Source organism: Gallus gallus, chromosome 28, assembly GCF_016699485.2.
Source record: "Gallus gallus isolate bGalGal1 chromosome 28, bGalGal1.mat.broiler.GRCg7b, whole genome shotgun sequence".
Lineage (NCBI taxonomy): Eukaryota > Metazoa > Chordata > Aves > Galliformes > Phasianidae > Gallus > Gallus gallus.
Window position 1 is genome coordinate 5,340,436 of NC_052559.1, and position 15,279 is coordinate 5,355,714.

At 44.5% G+C, this 15,279-nt stretch overlaps 1 long non-coding RNA gene and 2 other non-coding genes across 4 annotated transcripts; 1 reads left to right on the forward strand and 2 right to left on the reverse strand.

Moving 5' to 3' along the window:
- Positions 1-6,347: 6,347 nt before the first annotated feature.
- LOC107055381 lies at positions 6,348-15,223 on the reverse strand. 2 transcript variants are annotated; one of them, XR_005842081.1, is made up of 4 exons: positions 15,064-15,223; positions 13,960-14,408; positions 13,000-13,073; positions 6,348-6,461 (listed from the first exon to the last, which is right to left on the reverse strand). It is a non-coding gene; the product is annotated as an uncharacterized LOC107055381 (long non-coding RNA). The 2 variants fall into 2 exon arrangements; XR_001470468.4 differs by having other exon boundaries at positions 14,750-15,070.
- On the forward strand, positions 14,598-14,670 carry TRNAV-CAC. Its single transcript has one exon. It is a non-coding gene; the product is annotated as a tRNA-Val (tRNA).
- Positions 14,958-15,029, reverse strand: TRNAG-UCC. Its single transcript has one exon. It is a non-coding gene; the product is annotated as a tRNA-Gly (tRNA).
- Positions 15,224-15,279: the final 56 nt, after the last annotated feature.

A 15,279-nucleotide genomic window follows, 5' to 3' on the forward strand; every position in this document is an offset into this window, starting at 1 on the left:
CATTCAGATCTGATGTTGAGAAATTGCTGCCTGCTATGAAGTGATGGAAAAAATCTCCTGTGGGCAAATACTGGGGTCTTAAGTTCTGGATGTAAAAGCAGATGACAGAAATGGAGCCGTTTTTAATTGGCATTTGTTACTATTCAAATTACAGTATGACTAGAATACAGACAACTTCACAGTTTCCAACTCATTTATTTACTTATTTATTTTTCTTTTTTATTATCCTTTAATGAATTGTGGGCCAACTCCTTTGGCTGGCCCACAGCCAAGGATCTGACCAGCCACTGTAACATTTTTGTTGTTGCCTAAGGTAAAAGATGGCTTTGAGCAGAATATACCTGTGTTCAGAGTGAATCAGTAAATAGCCTGGCAGACAGAAATGCAGATCCCTTGAAGTAAGAGATGGAGAATGAGCAGTATCCAACGACCTCGTTATGCGTCAGTCACAGAACGAAGAATGTAGACTGGCATATGGGTAAAAGAAGATGTTACAGTGCTCAGCCTTGAACATGAATCTCTAAGTGACTGTCATTCAAGAGTCAAATATGGAAGTCTCTGCTCTGGCTTTATCTAGGCAAAGTAAGCAGAATTCTGGTGAAAAGTGAAAAGGATGGGAGCAGAAATTGGGAATGCCATTTTATGAACAATACTGAGGAGTACCTAAATCATTCCAAAAGATATATCAAAATGATACTGAGACATAGCTACTTTATTCCCCTACAATATCCTACTGGGCAGTAAATCCATTGTAAGGGACTGAGACCAGTGCTTATGGCTGTTACTACTCTTGCTGTATCTCTTCAATCTTCCCTTAATTTTCCCAGTTCCTCCTTTGCGCACCAGGACTCATACAAGTCTCTCTGCTCAATCTTAGTGTGCCAACTGCTGTCATCCCCTGGCCCCAAGCTGCAGCTGTAAAAACACCTTTCATTTTCCTCCATCTTTTGCCTTTGAGTCTTCTGTTTCTGTGTAAAACAGAGAAAAACTCTATGGGGGTAAAGAAATGGGCCACCAGGAATGATGAATAAACCTCCCAGGTGCCCATCTGTGAACAGCAGCTGTTTTGCTGCTGTGGTGAGCTCACGGGGGCCAAAAAGTGTCCAGACACTGCCTGTTTTCCTGAGAGCAGCAGCCTCTTCCTTTAGACATATAGGAGAAGACTGACGTCCTTGCTGTGCTGCCCCACCAGTAATTTTGGGCAGCAATTCAGCCCAGCTGTGACTTCAGAAACTTGATTTTCAAAGAGATCTGAGATGTGAACATGAGGTGTTACTGAATCAGGCTCAAGCTATCTCCAGCCCAAGATACTCCTCTTTCAAACAATGAGCTTGAAATGTTGGCTTTATTTCAAAAAGAGACCTGGAAGCCCACTGTGTCTGTGAGAGATTCATTCTCTCTGGGCTTTTCCATCTTGTGAGGCTCTGCAACTCCTTCATTTGCATGCTAGGTTTGTTTCAGTAGGAGAGAGGGTTGGACAGATTTTTCTCACAGAGAAAGTCTGGGATGAACTTAGAAGCCACAGTGGGAAAGGTCACCATTTTATTTAATTATTTTAAGTTGTTTTCCACCCCCTACTCAGAGCAGCCCTCAGGGCTCGGTAATTAGCAATGAAGTGAAGGGGGAGCAATCTGGACTTTGGCCCCAGCTGACCTGCTTGGTACAACTCATCTGATTAATGCACCTGGTCACATGGCGGCCACAGAGACTTGTTGCTGGGCATCCAGAGGTTTCCAAGGGAACCACTCCTGCTCCTGCCAGAGCTGCTCTGGGAGAGCTGCAGCCCAGAGGGCCCAACACCCAGCCAGCAGCACTGGGGAGCAGCAAGGCGCAAGGAGCACCCCAAGCAGGGAGCACCTGCCCTGAATGGAGGGATATTCAGCAGCACATTTAACACCCCTTTCCCACAGTGCGTTTAAGGACCATTGTATGACAAAGACCTTTCTGGACAGAGATCCCATATACTAGCAAGCTGCACATGGAGCTTACCTGCCTGCCCTGCAGAGCTCCCTCATAGCCTCATCTCCCCTCTCTCCCCAGGCCCTCTCCCTGCACACTGCTGGAGTGTTGCCTACACACAAGCCTGGCAGCTTCCACACACACAGCTCCCTCAATACACATCCTTACACATGCATACACACACTGCACTGCTTGCTTGCAGGCGTCTCCACACGCTCTTCTGCAGCCTTACCTTCACATGCTTGTTTGTCAATGTTCCTGCTTGTCTGCACACAGATGGAGATGCCCCATGTTTATGCACGCACACTCACACTTGTGTTACACACTGGTCTTTCAGATATATCAAGCAATCTTACAGAAGTTTTTTTTCCCTTCTCCCTATCACCATGGTGGAGGAAGATCAGAAGGGTGTGCACATCTGCACTGTGTGCTTTAACAGTAACTTCCTAAAGCTGTTAATGCTGCTTCAGTTTTGGTCGCCATGGGGTAAGCATTAGCAGCAACAAGATTCCAAAAGCTGTTAACACTGTGCCAGGAGATCTTCCTTTCAAAGCTTACATACACCTGATCCTTAGCAGTAGAAAGTCAGCTTCTTTCAATTGATTTTTGTAGAACAACACTGATTTATCCCCACTACACAATGGTTTGCATTGCTGAAGGACATGAGCACTCAGAGAAACAAGTCTCAAACATGCAAAACCTTTCTCGTCTTTCCCAGGAAAGTATTGAGTGCATCCTTGCTAATTCTCCAAACCACACTGCACTCAGGAGACTCTTACACAATATCTTAAATCTTCCAGACTAGAACATGTACCTGCAGGAACACAAGCTGTGAATGGCTTTACATAGCAAACTGTATTTACATGATGGGAAGAGAAAGATTCAAAGGACCTGGTTCTGCCTCTGAACTCAGCTTCACACCACATCATAACGGTTGATACCATCATTTGATGGTATCAGGAGTATCAGACAGAGAAGAAATGTTATTTAGACTGAACTCAAAGTCTTAAGCAAGAGGGAGCATTTTCAGAACTGCACATAAGACAGTGTAGGTCAACAGAAACTGGAAGATACGATTCCATTTAGGGTAGAAAAGGCTATGAATGAAAATTGCCTAAAAGAGCTAGATTCTCTGCATGCGTTCATAAGGAATGAGACATCCCTCCACTGTGTTCGAATCATACATGTGACCATTTGAAAGGTATGGTTATGTGTAATGAAGGCACACTTAATGAGGTGTCTGCAAAAGGCACAATCAAGCAGCAGCAGAGTACGTTCATGCTGCAGGGGAGAATGTAGAAGTCTCTATCTCTCTGCCTTTATCTCTATGTTGTATTAAACCCCAAGCGTGTGTACTTGAACTTGTGACACTGAGACCATGGCAAAGATAATGAAGAGAAAGAGGTCATTCAGACAAACTTGTCTGTCCTTGGTGGAGTTTGTATTCATGTCTCAAGCAACAGACTTTCAGCTGCTGAAGCAGTTAAAAGGATTATATTGTAAAAATAAAGTTCATGCTAGCTGAGTAAACAAGAAGCTTGAGAACTGGATCTATCAGGAGCCAGAACAGCTTGTAAGCAGAGGTTAAAAGAAAAAATAAAGTAAGTAAAAACAACCTGAAGAGCAAATGAGCACTGAAGGCAATATTTTCATAAGCATTAGAAGTAGAACCTCTGTTCCCTTTTCAGAAGTGGTTTTAGAAGTTAGAAGCCAAAATCACATGACCTCTGGATAAAATCTGGGATCCTCTGTCCCTTAGATATTTTGGATGCTGTTTTTCACAGTACGAGAAGTTGGTGCCCCAAAGAAATTAGCAGGCAGGAAGTTTAAAACAGAGAAAAAGAAGTGCTTTTTCACACAGCATGTAATTAAATTTTGAAGCTCGTTTGCCTCAGGATATTGTGTAGACTGAAAGTATAAATATGTCCAAACGTTTTTAGACAAGTTTATGGAGGTTTGGTCTATCAATGGTGATTAAACTTAATCATCTGGATGCCACGTCTAGGCAGTCCTCACAGATTGCTGAAAGCTACAAAACTACAGCTTGGAGAAGCCTTTTTCTTTAAATGCCCTTTGTTTATGCACTGTCCTATGCATCTCCCTATAGTTACTGCCAGAACCAGTTCTCTGGGACAGGGCCACCTCTGCTGTGGATCAGTCAGCCCATGTTTATATTCCTAAGCATATTGTGAGATGTTGTTTTAGGCTTTCAGAGGGATCTTAATAGTAAATCATTTTGGAAGCCTCGTCCTTCAGGATTCTCCTCTTGTTTATTCTGCTTCAGATTACATGCTGTTGCCACATAGGCTTTAACAGAATTATACCTCTGTGAAACTCACCTCGTATGGTGAATTCCAAACAGTTAATTTAGCATCATTTGATACCAGATTTGAACACAGTGTCTCTTTTGCAGAGAAATTCCAAAAGGTAGAGAAAATTAGGCTTCAGTTGGCTCAAAAGTGCATATTACCATGTAGCAAGGCAGTCTAATTCAGATCCCACTGTATTGACTGGAAGCAAATTCAGAAAACAATGTAGTCATTGTGCTTACAACAGATATTTTCAGGCAGGGCTGCTCTACATGCCTTTCCCAGGAGAAGAGTAAACTTGTGTGAGGAAATGTGTAGAGGTAAATTCTGCTCTCACATGCTGTGGAGTCAGTGTGGAGTATCTACAAATACCTGAGAGCCTCTTAACTAGCAAAGAATTTGCTGGCAATTAGTGAGAACTAGGATTTCACAGTGCTGACCACAGAGACTAAGTCCTAAGGAATCCAAAGACATTGGTGGAATTATCACAAATTGATACTAATTTTGAGCTGACTGCAAATACCAGAGGCAAATGGCAATCCTTGGCCATTGCATATCTAAGACAGAACAGTGAGTACTGGTCCATCATCAAGTCTGTATGTTTTGTAGTATTTCACTTCTTGCAGAAGACAAGAATGCTTCCAGAGAAAGATGTATCCCTTCCAATAACAAAATCAAATGCCTGAGCATTGTTCTTTGTGCGTGCACGTACAAATTCCTCTTATGGTGCTTCCTGAAGACCATATTGGTCCAAATCACAACATGCTTGCTGTGCATTTATTATTCATGTCCCTTCTTCACTTCTCTTTCTCTTTCACTCTCATCCACATCTGTTCTATTCTTCTCTTTCCTTCCTCTCTGTCTCAATTCTACTGTCCCTGCACATCATTCCAACCCAAACACCCAAAGCTTTTTTTGGATGAAAATGATGGAAAATAAACCCCTTGTGATGAGCTGCAGTATGTGCTCTGATAGAGAGTGGTCTTATTCATTAAGGTAATGATCTTGTATGCATTTGGGCATGTTATCAGTAACACTCCAAAGGGAAATGGACTACTTAAACCTATTATACCACTGCTTCATTCACTGTGTGCTGCCATTTACCTCCTACATGACACTGGGCTCTAATAGCACTGGTTCTGAGAAACCCTGCACATTACCCACAAGCAGTTCATTAATCCACTGTTTTCATTCTTGAAAAAAATAATATAAAAGGCTTCAACTGCACCAGAGCGCAGATGCTGAGTGCTCAGCCAAAAACAAAACAGATTTGTTGTGCCAGCAGCTCCAAGGTAACCCTACACAGAACAGCACTTTCTGCCGATGGGAAAAGAGGGGGACAGGGGACAGCACTGTATGTTGGGGAACGAGAAAAGCTGCCAGCCAGCAGCTGCTGCAGGGAGACTTGGAGTATTTGTTTCCTGGAGGATCCAAGTAAAGCCAGCGTAACCTGCATCAGAATCAGTTTCCAGCTGGTGATATGAGCTCAGGCCTGGCTGCAGTTCCATCCCAGAACATCAATTTTCCCAGGCAGAAGAAAGGAAATGGAAGGCATCTTTGAACTCCAGCCTGTGATCACACAGGGGACTGGCAGAATTTACTCCAACAAGCTACAATTAGATGTTTCTTGAGAGTCCTCAAAGAAAAGTTTCCCAGCCCCACTACTGAAACACAGATCTATGGACCTGTTCACTTCCTCTCAAACCCACAGTGGTCATGGGATTAAAAACAAACAAATAAATAAATAATCTACAACTGCTTCATAAAACAGAAGAGCCCTGCTAACCGCCCAGGCTTTCTCTCCCTTCTCAGCACAGTGCTGAGGAGGCAAGCTGCTCCACCTCCCGGCTGACTCAGCTCCCTGTCCAACTTCTCAGCTTTGAGCAGAGCTCACTGGAGGATGGTGAAGGTCTGGTCCAAACATGATTATCTCTGCCACATCTCCAACACTAGCAAACAAAACCTCCTGCTTACAGGAAGATGCAAGGCTTGTGGACAGGAGCTGACTTAAAAACAATTGCTCATCCATGTGAAAACAAAAGAATATCTGTGTCCACAAAACAGGCACAGACAGAGACAAGAGGTAACATTTTTTTAATGCATGGGAATTCAGGAATCTGGGATCTGTTCCTGTGAGACCTCTTGACTTTGTACTGCTTTGTCTATCCAGAAAAGACGCTGTTCTCTGGTTTCCTATAGGAAAAAAGAAAATATAGAGGTGAGATAGTCTGGCCGGTGAGAATTAGTGATGCAAATGTTGGTCTTGAGGATCCATGGCATCTTGTTAACATCTACACTCCCCTTCTTGTCAAAGAAATTCCTTTTCCAGTTGGAAAGAAGGATAAAGATGCTGGTAGCCACAGAGGAAGGGGAGCAAGATGAAGGATTCCACTCTGTAGATGTTGTAAGGCAGAAATAACTGCAAGAGACAGTAATGAAATGATGGATCTTCTCTGATTCAAGACCCTAGTTGCTGCTTCTGGTCAGTGAACAAACACAATCTGCCTACCAGATGTGCACAGCTGTCGCACACCCAAAGCACTCCCACAGGCCTGATCCTGTGCCCTGCCTGCTTCAATGTGTCTACACAGAATGGCTCACAGTGAGCACAGTACTGAGAGGTACTTACAGAGGCATTTATTCTAACACAAAACATTGTCCTAGGGCACAAGGGGAATGGAGCAAGGCTGGATGAACTCCTCTCCACTGAGCTCCGCTTCACTGAAATCAGTACATTGTAGTGACTCCAGCCTTTAAAATTCTACCACTGAACAGCATCATGTCTGTGTTGAACACAGGAGACTTAGTCTGAGGGAAATTCCTTTTTGTGATACAGATACTCAAGTACTGGCACAGAGCACTAGGGAAGGGATAACATATCCAATGCACAAGGTTTTGGAAAGGAAATTAAAACAAAGCTCTTCCAGAGTAGAGTAGATGTAGAGCAGGGAAGGAGAGACTTAGGGCAGCAGGATGGGATGTCTGCTCAACCTGATTTCTGTTCTTGTGAAAAAAAAAAACAAACATTTAGATCAGGTTTTACAGAGCTGTATGATCTCCTGACAGCACTTTGAACATTAGTGGTGAACGACTCCTAGATTCAGGCTGCCTCTCCCCCTCTTTCCTGCCTCTTTTCTCCAAATCTTAGCTGAGGCTTACCCACTAACTGACATGTAAAGCAGAGTGGCAAATATCTTCCTCACCCCTTGCATATGTCTGCCTCTCACTGCCCCACTTGAGGACTGTTTTCTTTTTTGCTGCTTCTAATGAAACTAAGTGGCTGCAAGCAAAAAGTTTCCACTTCCTGCCTCTGGGCTGATTACTGCAGAGCTGACAAAGGCAGCATCCTGGGCTGGAGCCTCTATAGATGGGAACCCTCAGGGGAAAGGGTAAAGTGGTGCTCCGTGCCCTCTGCTCATCAAGCACCGTTAGAGTAAATGACTGCCTAACCTGACTATCCAAGAGAGCAGGACCTGACCAGCCTGACTTCAGGAGCCAGGGTCTCTGGGAAACACATGCTAGTGCACAGACGCATGACATTCTCAGCAGTCCTTGATACTGGGCTTCAGTATCAGAATAAGCCCCTTCAATAAGTCCCTTCATCAGCCATACTGCAACAGTCTTGGTTGGTGCTGCTCAAGGGGGAGCTGGTCTTGCTTGCTATTTTTGTTATGCTTAATACTGCCTAGAGACACATGCCACAGCCCTGGTGAATGGATCCTATTTGTGCCCTAGGTTGGGGTGGACAAATGGTCCATCATTCCAAACTCGTCTGCTTACCCAACCTTGTCTTTGAAAGTAGTTGAGAGAAGAGTCCAGTGCAAGTTCCAGTTCAGGTGCTGATTTTCCTTCAAACAAGAATATCTACAAGAGTTTCCTGAGCATCAAGGCTGAACTTTCCTGGAGCAACTACTAGCCTTCTGCCTGGCCAAAAATTCTGAGGCCTCTTGCAACTACGGCCCCATTCTTACCTGAACTCTGTCTTGGATCAGGTCTGGTTGAGACCACATTTCCTTGCCCTCACCAAGATGTCTCTTGGGTTACGTTCTTGTACCTTGGAGTTCTTGGCTGCTTCTGGGCCTGTAGCAGCCAGGCTCAGTTTTTCTACATCTCACCTTGCTGACACAAGGGGAAAGTAAACAAGATTCTGCTCAGCATTGCAGAGAACAACTGCTCAAGTGTTGCCTGGCAGGTGGGGCCCAAGAAGGAGACCATCTGTTCCTGAGTGAGGGCTTAAATTCCTTGCTGAGAGATCCTAGGCTGAAGATACCCAAGTAAGTTCAATGGGATAAGAGGCACCAGGGTGCAGCCATGACCTTGACTCCTACTTCAGTCCTTGACGTCTGGGCATCTTGCAGAAACAAGTCATGGCTAGGTCCTCAATTCTATGGGCCATTAGATATCTCCTGTTCTCCACACTGATTTCTTCTTTCTCTCTCCACATCTCCACCTTCTTTTCATATCAGCAGTCCTTCTCGCATGTATGCAATGTGTTCCCTGTGTGTGTTCCCTGTCGTGGAACTGGGCAGAGGCTGTGTAACTTTCCTACAGCTCTCACAGCTGCCACTAACTGCCCTTACACATCCTGCTCTCCTTATCCAAAAAAGTGCAAGTACCCCATATAAAAGCCATTTGCTTGATACCTCATTTTTGACTGTTCATCTGGCTCCTGCAGCACATCCTGGCAACACTGGATGGCATTGTGAAGAGGATCACTGGGAAGGTTTTGGTAATACTGTTAGAGCTTGGAGAAGCTGCTGGTATTTCAGACAGAGAAGAGAATAACATCCAGGGAAGTCTAGAGAAGGAAAGAGCAATCTGCTGCTAGTCAGTATGTCTGAGAAGCTGGGAACATATTGCATTAAACTGATAATAATGCCTTGAACAGCAGGATGGTAGTTTCCATCTGGCCTAGCACTGAGCTTGGTCTCTCTCACCTCTTCCCTGCTACAGTCAGGGAATCTTAGCCATAGGGTTGGCCATAGGTCATCCAGTGAGGCAGAGCAAGGATGAAAAAAGCCATATAGCAAGAGCAGGGTGCTCAGCAGCAGCAGCAGCAGCAGCAACTCTTGACTCTCCTCTCACCCCACCTAGACCCTCCTTAAGCTTTGGGAGGTGAAAGATGCTAGAGCTATTTGCTTAATGAGTAGCAATAGCTGAAGTACTTGAGAAACAAAAGCTCCCCTCTCTCTTTGTGCCCCACTTTTACTTGGGAGCCAGGGGTGGGGAGCAAATTGCTTGGAAGCCAGAAAGCACCCTGGATCTCATCACCATGGCTGCACAGACACAGCCTCCTGTTATCTCCAGAAGAACAAAACCCTCCTCCCACCCTCTTCTGTCTCAGCTGGAGCTGATAAAAGGGGAAGAAATAAACAAAACATTTTTTTTTTAAATACCCCAACCCAAAATAGCAAATAAATACTCAGGGAATAAACCAATCTTTGGCAAAACATATTTGTTTCTGCAGTGGCTTTTGGGCTGCTGGAGAGCTGAATGACTCAAATGAGGATTTCAGGTTACAGAATCCATCTCAGTAATGCCAGGAGTTATAAAATCACAACTCACAAACGTGATAGATCATGCCAATTGCTTGAGAATAATGGTCTCTAGCTATACATATCTAAAAGTGCAGATCTGAGTTACTAATATATACGTATGTGTGTACTGTTACAATGAGTATATAGAATTTTAATGGACTCTTGTTTGAAACCCACAGAGATCACATCTGTAAATTTTCCATAAGAGACTCTTCTGTACCTGTATTTCACTATGCACATGGAGAGGTAGCAAGCAAATAGGTAGGGTAAGATAGCAGAATTAGTTAGCTAATAGAGATTTTGGTGCTACCAGTTAAACTGCTTTTGGTATCTGGGCACCTTCACTCAGTATGGGTAGGATTTCTAAAGTAACACAAAATGAAAAACAAAGTGGGACTTTGATATGTTCTCATAACCAAAAGGCTAAAAATACGCCAAATAGCATAGCAGTAAAGCACTGAAAACTAGCACCCATATATTTATGTACTGAGAGAAATTAGGACTATTACAGTTGCTCCAGACTGGCTTCCAACATAAGTTGGGTAGATAATTTAATTTGGTGCTTCATGCATCAAGATCTGACTATCCAGCTGAATGTGAATGTACCTTTCAGCAACTCAGTCTCGTTTTGGCTTGATGCCTCCAGGGCTACCTCCCTACAACAGGCGCTATTTCAATGCTTAGTTACACTTAAAGTTGAAAAAGGACAGCTTATTTTCAGTCTGTACCTTTCTAGTATCTGCTTCTGGATACTGAGTCTTTGGCTGTCTGTGTATGCATGCAGGAAGCTGTACGATTAAATCAACCTGTTAACTGCATAAGACATTAAGAGTCAGAGGATGGCTCACACAACACCTGTTTTCCTGTTTTTTAACAATAAGTCATTAATATGTGAATAAGCAATGGGAATAACTGCTAATTCAAAATTTAACCTAGTGTTCCCTGTTTTGCACTGATTGGTAGACAGTCTGCTCTTTGGCTCTTTTTTATTATCAGTAGTTTAAATTAAAATGCTTGCAATTCTGTCAAGAAAATTATGACTTTGTTATACAGTATACATTTTGCTTACATAAGTATTGTCTTTGTTTTCAACATTTTCTTCCAACTGCCAAGAAATACTGTCTTTTGATTCAAAGAGGCCAAAGAACACCATATTAAACAGCTGATTCTGCTTTTCGATTTTTCCACACAAATATTTTCTCAGCATTTCCTATCAGCATTTCCTTGGCCAAGCATAGTGAAGCGTTACCTGTGTAAGTCTAACCTGGGTCAGAACAGACAGATCAGCAAGTGAGGTTTCTGTCTTGGTACACTCACAGGGCTTGACAACTCGCTCTAAAACTTACCTGACCTTTTGATATGGATCTACATGGTTAAACTCATTTAGATTATTACAACAGCTTGCTCAGACTGGTCTGAAAAGATCAGACTCTTATTGATAGCTCTGAGGACACTGTTATCACTACAGAAAGCATGCTCTCATCTTCTCCCACTGCCAAATAAACATGAACATCTGCATAACTTGTAATAACAGCAGTGCTAATACTAATGACACTGGAGTGAGATCTAGGTCTAGTCTCTAGTGTTTATATTCTCCTGGTCAACCAACTTCAGGATCTCTCTCAGATGTCTTTGAGAACTTGGGTTAAGAAATCATCTTGAAGCAGCTGCTGATTTTTCCCCAGACCCACCAACTGTTAAGAAACTGAGTGTAGGATTTCATAGCACATCAGGTGTTCCAGTTGGGTGTGGAGTTTCAATGAACGTATGAGAGAAAGAAATTGCTGTGGATGGCAGCCCAGGATTCTGAGGCTTCATTGTACCTGTGCCTCTGACTTGCTGCATGCTCTGGAAAAATTACCATCTCATTGCATTTTTGACAAGAGGAAGAGTAGCGTCTCTGGGCCTGAGGTATAAGAAGTATGCCTCTTAGAAAAAAAGGCCCTGCAGAATACAGAAAAAAAGGCCCTGCAGAATCCCCCTTACACCCTGTTTGATGGACAGGGCTTGCACTGGTGCTCAGGATGATGTGGTTGAACATCATTGTCACCGCTGTGCCCTATAACCATTTATAATGAAAGACTGGTTTTCAAAGGACACATACGATTGTGCTCACACGCTCCTTGGTCTGGCAGAAATAGCTAATATTTTCTTTTTGCAGAGTCGGTATTTGACCTCTCTCTTCCTTGCTGACTATGTGCTCCTCTTATATATTAGCATCATGTGCTGGTTGTAGTGTCTCCCCCTTTGCTATCACTCATGTACATCCACCTCTCATCTCCCAGTATCAACCAACTCCCAGCATCTGTGCTACTTACTTGGCCTCTTTTCCTTTATGCTGCTCCCCTCCACAGTCGTGTGACTACTATTGTGTGTTCCCTGCCACACAAAAGCTAGCCTGACCTAATTTAAATCAGTGCTATTGAAGCTGTTCTTATTTTATCTCCCAGCACAAGGGTTGTGCTCCCCATTTCTGAGGTAGCACAGATGAATGGCTAATTGGGGGGGTATTGTGCAGGCGGTGTTGTCTCCAAACCCTGATTGTCAGCTCTCCTGTTCGATGGTGCTCCAAGCTCCCCTTCTGTTAGCAGCCATGCAGGCTGTTTTGAGAGCAGAGGGAGAAAAAGGAGAGACCGGTACTGTGCAGTCATTGCAGCATGTCAGACAAACAAAGCACAGCACAGCCACGTTCAGCACACTGGTGAAAAGGCTAGCTGGGGGAGGGCTCCCTTCTTCAGAAAGGGCAGGTGCTGGTGATAATAGTAGAGACTATCCATCCTTCACCTCCAAACAACCCCCCTGCTTTCTTTTTCTTGTGTATTTATGTTACAGTCTTTCTTCAAACTCTAGAGACTGCCCTTGGGGAGGGGAGGCATAGGCGGCTTTCGTATGTGAGCTGTGCCACAGGGTTTGTAAATCTTGGAAGCTGAGAATGGGTCAGGGGCTGAAGGGCAGACTGAAATGTTGCCAGTCTCTTCATCCTCCTGAGAAAACTGAGCAGTCACCACAAACCGATCTTTGTAAGAAAAGTGAGCAACATCCCTAGGAGCTATTCCAGCAAGTGGCAGGGCCCAGGATCCATCTATACTGCGTCCCAGGGTCCACCACTCACTGAATGAGGGATGACTGCAGTATTTTTTAATAGGTTTGGGAGTTAATACCAGACACACAATATCTTTTTTTCTGATAGGTACCTTCCAAGAACTTCCTCCCTGGGACTGTTTGGTCTGTTCCTCTCCTTTTGCCACTGATCACTTGACTGATAGACCTGTGGAAGAAAAAACTTGAAGCATTTGAGTCTTTTCATTGATGGTCTTGGTTCACTACATATTCAATTTCTTCTACACTAGAGAGAGGACTTTGCCCTCACATATTGATAAGGTTTTCCCCCACCACTCTCAGGTGATAACACAGTGCAAAGGTTGCTACCAGCGTCCTTCCTGCAGGCTCCACCACTTGCAGGCAAAAAGAGTGTAACACCAGGATATTAAACAGTGGTGTGAAGCAAACAAGTCCCAAGGGTCCAGATTTGTTATAGACTTTAATGTAACATTCTAATGCTTACTGCCAGTCAAATCAGAGAAAAGCACCAGCAAGTCAGAGTTCAAAGACATGTGACAACCTTCTCTCTATTCCTTTTGGCTCCAAATCAAGAGATTAGCCACAAGAACATAAAACTAAATGTAACCATGAGGTTTTTCTTTCCTTTCTTATGGGTTTATGGTTCATTTATATCACCTAAGTTTTTCTCTGCAGCCAGCAGAGCATAAAACACACTTCAAATAACAAAATAAAATGAGAAAAATGAATTCTGGTATTGCCACCTTATTCCAAGGGCTGAAGATTTATGAAAAAGAAGAAGAAGAAGAAGAAGAAGAAGAAGAAGACAAAGCAGTGCTATAGGAGCACATGCGTTGCTAACACTGCACTAAGATAATGATAAGGATACGGCGTATTCCTAGAACCACAGAGTTGGGACCAGAGATGTTACCCAAAATCTCATTGATGGGAGACTCACTACACAGCAATTGCTGGTGTAATTATACAGCTCACATCACCTTGGAGAGACAAAAGCATTGAGCATATTTTGCATTAGGGAAGGTTTACATGCAGGGAAGGAAGGGAGAAGCAGCACCAAATTGTTAGATACCCACCACCAGTCATCCACCTGTCCTGAGGCCAGATTCACTCTGAGCAGCTCTGAAGGAAGCCCCACTCCTCGTTGTCACTGTTCTACCGACATCTGGTGGCAGCTGCCTCAGGAAAAGGAGCTGCTGCTTCTTCACACGTGGCCCCTAAGCGCCACGTCTTGTCCTTGCATACAGTCTGCACACCTGGCTTCGGCCTGGGCCGCAGAGCTGAGTGAGTGGGCATGGGCTGAGGGGCGCAGGCTGCCAGGAGGGAATGCAGCAGGCCTGAAGCCTCCAGCAGTGCCATGAGGAGCTGGGCACGAGGCCTTACTGTGCTGTGGGCATTGTGCCGTGTGTGAGGAACGCACCTTCTGCTCCTTGCTGGGCTGTTCACCTTTCTGAAAGGAACACTGCCAGAATGTCTTCATACACAGTGGTGTGGAACACCCACCTCTTCCTCAGCCAGCAGGTCTCTAGAGACAATGATGAAGAGACAGTCATCATTCATTAGCGCTAGTCGTTCAGAACCCTACACAAAGTTTGCCGGTGGTTGTTATAGGGTTTCTTGAGTATATGCCGCTGCTGAGGTGCAGGGATATCCCCAACATCACCGAACCGCGTGCTGTGAACAGTAGCTTTCTGCCGGAAAGCTTTCACATCGGGTTTCCGTAGTGTAGCGGTTATCACGTTCGCCTCACACGCGAAAGGTCCCCGGTTCGATCCCGGGCGGAAACAACCTCTTTTTTCGCATGTTTTCTTTAAACACATTACTTTTCTTTATTCTTTTCCTTATCCCTCATACAGCTTTATTTACCTCCTCCCAACTCTTCGAGGCCTCGCAGCTCCTCTTGATGAGATTTGGGACCAAAAGGACAGCACCGTACTTTCAAAGCAGGGCAACATGCACATTCCACCGGCCGTGCTGGTGACCGTCTGCACCCAGCCGGGGAAAACCGCGCTACGAGACGCGTTTTGGATGAGCTTCGAAATCTATGCGAAGCAGAAAGAAAAGCAAACCCACTTGCGTTGGCCGGGAATCGAACCCGGGTCAACTGCTTGGAAGGCAGCTATGCTAACCACTATACCACCAACGCACCGCACGAGGGCTCCTTCCCTTTCTCCACTTACCATAACTACAGGGACCCAACCACTTTTCCCTAGAAGGGGCTGAAAATTGAGATGGAGTACGTAGCAATGTTGTCCGATGAGAGCGCTTAAAGATGCATTCGGGATTTATCTCGGGTGTTAGGAAGAGAAAGATATTCGCTTTGTGTGTTTTTACCCTCAACTCCCTCCGTATCCCCCTCTAGCAACTTCCCCCTCCCACGCTGCGACTCCTCCCCC